This window comes from Hemiscyllium ocellatum, chromosome 45 (genome assembly GCF_020745735.1).
Source record: "Hemiscyllium ocellatum isolate sHemOce1 chromosome 45, sHemOce1.pat.X.cur, whole genome shotgun sequence".
In the NCBI taxonomy this organism is placed as follows: Eukaryota; Metazoa; Chordata; class Chondrichthyes; order Orectolobiformes; family Hemiscylliidae; genus Hemiscyllium; species Hemiscyllium ocellatum.
In genome coordinates this window covers 17,355,680-17,362,117 of record NC_083445.1, presented here as the reverse complement: position 1 = coordinate 17,362,117, position 6,438 = coordinate 17,355,680, and the positions used below count along the sequence as shown (strand labels likewise).

General features: G+C 47.0%; 1 long non-coding RNA gene across 1 annotated transcript in view; it reads right to left on the bottom strand.

Moving 5' to 3' along the window:
* Window positions 1-1,649: 1,649 nt before the first annotated feature.
* LOC132835962 (uncharacterized) overlaps window positions 1,650-6,438 on the bottom strand; it is a 134,454-nt gene continuing 129,665 nt past the window's right edge. The window contains exon 4 of the long non-coding RNA XR_009647315.1: window positions 1,650-2,031. This is a non-coding gene — a long non-coding RNA (uncharacterized LOC132835962). The remainder of the gene's footprint in view (window positions 2,032-6,438) is intronic.

Here is a 6,438-nt window from a genome sequence, read left to right as displayed (position 1 = left end):
AGAGAGAGACACAGAGAGACAGAGAGACAGAGAGAGAGAGAGAGAGAGGAAAGCTGTGGGCACAAGGTAATCTGATTAATGGTGAAGCTTCAACAACTGAGCTCTGCCACCTGGCTGTTTTGAAATCAGACAGATCAGTCAAAAGATACACAGGTTAGGTGGATTGGACTTGGTAAAGATAAGAAGAGGAGGTGGATTACCTTGGTAAATATATTGTCCATTCTATCCAGGGGTATGCATATTAGGTGGATTGGCCTTAGGAAATTGTCGATAGTGTCCAGGGACGTGCAGACTAGATGAATTGGCCTTTGTAAATTGCCCATACTATCCAGGGATATGCAGGTTTGGTGGGGTTAGTCATGGGAAATTATGCATACTGTCCAGAGATATGCAGATTAAGCAGATTGGCTGTGGGAAATTGCCCATCCTGTTCAGGGATATGCAGGTTATAAGGGGTTAGTCATGGGAAATTATGCATTCACGCCAGGGATATACAGGTTAGGTGGAGCAGATATGGGAAATGCAGGGTTACAGGATAAGGTAGAGTGTTGGTCTGGATGAGATGCACTCCAGAGGCTCAGTGTGGACTTGATGGGCTGAATGGCCTCCTTCTACACTTTAGGGATTCTGTGATTCTAAGGTGGATAAAAGGTTAGGCCATTTAGGACAGCAGTGAGGAGCAATTCCTTCACCCACAGACTGGTGGACCTGTTGAATTCAGTGCCACAGGAAGCTGTTGATACCAAAACATTGAAGAATTTCAAGAAGGCCTGTGATCTTGTTTTTTTTGGACTGGACTGAAGCAGAAAGGGGAACAATGCAAGAGTTAGATGATCTTACTGAAGGGCTGAATGGCCCACCCCTATATTCTACGTTTCAACTCCTGATGCTTTTCAGGCTGGATCTGGATTGCTGATCAGGAATATCGATTGTAAATGGTTCAACCCTCTCATGTTAAATCTCTGATTCATGCCAATGACAATCTCTCAGTGGAATAGGGACTCCTGTTTTGTAATAGGGGTTTTGCCAATGTGCTTCAACTTAATGTGCTTAGGTTCCTATCATCTTACAGGATCATGCAAAGACCATGTGATGCCCAAATATTGAGGCAAATGGTGTCAAGCAACACTCCTGCAGTGCCCTTCTCAAGTTCTCCCAGTGATGACCCTTTGACCCAGCTTCCACTGACTTCCCTCAAGCAGAACTCTACACCACTACCCCCCCCCCACTACATAAGTCTTCACTGTTGGGTCAGAGTCCATGGGAGCAGCAAGTGCAGGGTATTGAACTTCCCTATGTTTCTATCCAAGCTGCCCTATGCCAGCAGCTGATCAAGAGTCAGGTAGCTCCTTCGGCCCATCCATCCTGTGCTGACCTATCGATACTAATCCCACTTTCCGACTCTTAGAGTTAGAATTAGTTTGTTATTGTCACGTACACTCAAATAACTCAACTACCTTCAAAATATGCCTGTCCTTTGTTACTTCAATTAAGGAGAACAGCAACCTCTTACCCCCACCCCCATCCATGCCCCTCATAATCTCACACGGTATTATCTTATTAATACGTAAGTGGGGATGTGTATAGCTGAGACAGCAGAGCTTTTGTAGAATGTGCACTTTGTTCGAGAAAAGACTTTGAGCAGGAAGAAGAAGTTGCGAAAAGTCATGCACCCAGACATGAAATCTCAATCTGCCGAGTTTCACTCTGCAGCATATGGGGATTCTGCGGTTTCCCAGTAACCACAAAACTAATAAGGGCCTTTTTAAAAACTTTACAGAGGTCAGTCAACATATTGGACCATCGCAATATGACACATTACGAAACACTTTAAATACACAACCCACCAGCAGCATGTGCCAACTGTGATGTAAGGTCATGGTTCTGAAGGGGTTAATGTTAACAATGCATTGGCTCCACCTGTTCTACTGAGGTCACACACAGTCTGTGTCTGGGGAGTTCGGTTCCATCCGTCAGGCTGGTAACTTTGGTGAGGCCTATTCTGGAGTACCGTGTCCAGTTCTGATCACCCTGTTAAAGGAAGGATATTGTTAAGCTGGAGAGATTTACCAGGTTGTTGCCGGGAATGGGCGATGGGGGGTTGAGTTGTAAGGAGAGGCTGGATAGGCTGGGAATTTTGTTTCACTGAAGCTGGGGAGGTTGAGAGGCGATCTGATAGAGGTTTATAAAATCGTGAGGGGTATGGATAGAGTTAATGGTACTTGTCTTTTCCCTAAGATGGGGGGGGGAGGGTTCAAGAACTGGGGGCACATTTTTAAAATGAGAGGAGAAAGATTCAGAAAAGACACGAGAGGCAATTTTATTTTACACAGAGACTGGTTCGTGTGTGGAATAAATTGCCAGAGGAAGTGGTAGAGTTAAACATTTGAAAGACATTGTGCTAAGTGCATGAATGTTTGGGGGGACATAGGCCAAATGCAGGTAGTTAGGACTCATTTAGTTTGGGATTATGGTTGGAAGGAAGGGTTTGATTCCATGCTGTGTGACTGTGGCTATCTGTAACCGTTCCCTAATGGTCCTAGGCATTTAAGACTTACCAAATGTCGATGCATTTACTGCTGTCTGTGCAATAAACCTTGTTGTCTGAAAACAAACAGCCTGTTCTGTCGATACTCTACGGATTGTGTATCCTGTGACATTCATCTCTAGATAGACCCAAGACAGAGGAGGATTGGTAGCCATGAACAATGTCGAACACCCCTTCACCCAGTACCACGCTCACTGGTAGAGGTGACTAATACCACAGCAATAGGCATCGAGAAATATAACACACTTGCTGCTCAAAACAAAATATGTAACATTTTTGTATATGTATATGTATACATAAATATGTAACAGCAAACAAAAGACACAACAATAATATTGTGCACTTTACAAACAAGAATGTCTCCCAATCAAAGCTGCCTCATCAGAGAATCATTGCACATCCTTTCACATGATGTCACCTCCCGATGTGTTGGGACAGATGACCAAAACTTGGCGAAAGAAGTATGTTTGAAGGAGCATCTGAAACAAGGAAAGGAAGAGTTTTTTTTAAAGAAAGGAGTTTGCTGGGGCCTCAGGCCCAGTGTCAGGGGTTGATGAGAAACAGGAGTGTGCAGGAATTAGCAAGAGGGCAGAATTTATCACCAGATTCATTTCTCCCAGTGACCAACCAGGCCGCACCCTCTATCTGTGTTCACCGCCACCCTGCCCCTCCCTCCCCTACCACTGACCCAGCCACCTCCTCTATCTGCAACTTTCCCTACTCCCACCCCTAAAGCTGAAGAAGGGTTACAACTGAAACGTTGACTTCTCCACCTCCTGATGTTATGTGGCTTGCTGTGTTCTTCCAGCCTCCTGCCTGTCTACCTCAGCATCTGCAATTTGTTTGTCCCGAACTAAGTATTTATCAGAAAGTAGGAGAGGGGGATGAAGACAGGGAGTGTAGAGACCAAAGAAGGATTTCAACATCAGGATCAGAATTTGACGATTCAGGGGGGAGAGACCAAAGTGTGTCAGTGGGAGGGTGAGGGAGAGTGACGTGGGGTTTTGAACCTGGGTTGCAGAGCTGGGTGGGATGATGGTCCGGAGGTTAGCATTGCTGCCTCACAGCGTTGGGGGACCTGGATTCAATTCCAGCCTCAGGTGACTGTGTGGAGTTTGCACATTCTCCCCGTGTCTGTGTGGGTTTCCTCCCACAGTCCAAAGATGTGCAGGTTAGGGCGAATTGGCCGTGCTAAATTGCCTGCCATGCCCAGGGATGTGCAGGATAAGATGGATGCAACTTGGGATGTGCAAGGATAGGTTGGCATGGTCTTTGGAGGGTTGGTGCAGACTTGATGGGCCAAATGGCCTGTTGCAATGATTCTCTGAGAGTGGAAACTCTGAAGGTAGCCAAGAGCACTTTGAAACAATCAAGTCTAAACTTGGAAGGTTAGAGTGGGTAGATTGTGTCAGCGACAAGTTTGCAGGTTAAATTTCCTGTCACGACATTTTCTGCCTGTTCTGATGAGGTTGCAGTCAGTTAAACCAAGGCCAGCTGACTCAGGCTTTGAGCTGCCACTTCCCAGTGGGTCTCAACCACAGCCTGATCCCCCTCCTGCCCCCAGCGCAGGTGTGACAGTGAGCGTGGGAGATAAAGTGCAGCCTCCCTTCAGTTAGACCACCCAAGCTCCTCGCCACAGCAGCTGCTGGCTGGGCAACTCTCAACCATCGTCTTTGGGAAGAGCTAAACGCTGGGCATCCCTGCTCGAAACTCACCCAAATTCGAGGTAATTGAGGGTCAGTCGGTGTGTAAACCAGAAGGCGAACACCCACCAGCGAAAACAATCCATGCTTTTCAAACTAAGTGTTTGGATGATTGTGTCGAGGGATTAAACCACCAATGGATGTACTGCCATTAAAGTGGGGATTGAGTTGGGGGTAAAGGTGAGATAAGATTGTGCTCTGATCTGAGGGTCAGTTGCCAACTAGGAAATGGAATTGCAAATCGTACAAGTCAGTTGCAGTCTCGGACGTCACAAACTGAAATAATGAGATCAATGAGTGAGTTTAAGTAACATCAGCGCCACACAAATGCCAAGCAATGACCATCCCCAATAAGAGTCTAGATTAGAGTGGTGCTGGAAAAGCACAGCAGTTCAGGCAGCATCCGAGAAGCAGGAAAATCAATGTTTCGGGCAAAAGTCCTTCATGAGGAATAAGGCAGTGAGCCTGAAGGGTGGAGAGATAAGTTAGAGGAGGGTGGGGGTGGGGAGAAAGTAGCATAGAGTACAATAGGTGAGTGGGGGAGGGGATGAAGGTGATAGGTCGGGGGGTGGGGAGGGTGGAGTGGATAGGTGGAAAAGAAGATAGGCAGGTAGGACAAGTGCTAGCTGGAAGTTTGGAACTGGGGTGAGGTGGGGGGAGGGGAAATGAGGAAACTGTTGAAGTCCACATTGATGCCCTGGGGTTGAAGTGTTCCGAGGTGGAAGATGAGGCGTTCTTTCTCCAGGCGTCTGGTGGTGAGGGAGCAGCGGTGAAGGAGGCCCAGGACCTCCATGTCCTCGGCAGAGTGGGAGGGGGAGTTGAAATGTTGGACCACAGGGCGATGTGGTTGAGTGGTGCGGGTGTCCCAGAGATGTTCCCTAGTTGATTTTTACCATCCCCAATAAGAGACAATCTGACCATCACTCTTTGGCATTCAATGGTGTTACCCTCACTGAATCCCGCACTATCAACATCCTGGGGGTTACCATTGACCAGAAACACAACTGGACTCACCACAGAAACACAGTGGCTACAAGACCATGTCAGAATCTATGAACCCTGCTGTTAGTAATTCACCCCCTGACTCCCCAAAGCCTGTCCACCATCTACAAGGCACAAGTCAGGAGTGTGATTGAACACTCCCCACTTACCTGGATGGGGGGGGAGTTCCAACAACACTCAAGAAACCTCACATCATCCAGGGCAAAGCAGTGCACTGGATTGGCACCACATCCATAAATAATCACCCCCCCTCTCCCATCACCTCAGGAACAGCATTGAGTACCACCAACAAAACATACTACAGAAATTCTCCAAAAATCCTTTGCATTTTCCAACACCTACTTCCACCTAGGAAGACAAGGGCATCAAATACTTGGGAACACCATCCCGTGCAAGTTCCCCTCCAAGCCACTCCCCATCCTGGCTTGGAAATATTTCACCATTCCTTCAGTATCACTGGCTCAAAAAGCTGGAATTCCTCCCTAAGGGCAAAGTACAGCAAATGGACTGCAGCGGTTCAAGGAGGCAGCTCACCACCACCTTCTCAAGGGGCAACTAGGGGCAGGCACTAAATTCCCACACCCAACAATACCAATCGTTGAAAGATCTAATGGCAGGGACAGTGCAACACCTCCTGTCCGATCCCCTATGGAGTGTGACATTACTTCATTGTGATAGCACACTGTATCGCCTTGAATGACCCTCTTTCATTTCTCTGGATTATTTCTTAATTTCTCAATGTTCTGCTTCATTGTCTCTCACCACATTGTAATCTTTCTCAATAGTCTATTGTTTCAGATGGTGAGACATTTTCTTCTCCATCTCCCTTCACCTTCTCTCAAACGTATGCACTGTCTCTGTATTACTTATCCTGCATCCTATTTTGCATTGCACCTTCCCCCGCCTTTCTGTTATTCTTGAAGAGTCTTCCCACATTCAGTCTCTCCACTTGTTAACCACTTCATTCCCTCTCTCTATTAGGATCACACACCAGTAACTGTCTCAAGACAAATTAAGAACACCAGGGCTGCACCAGCCTGCGGTCTAACCGATAAACTGTGTCTCTGTTGAGGCGAATCTGGCATTGAATGTGACTTCGAGACCCCTGAGAAAGCACTCTGCTTCAGCTTAGAACCGTTGGGAAACCACAGGGTCCTGTTTCGAAGAATTGGAAATGCACTGAAG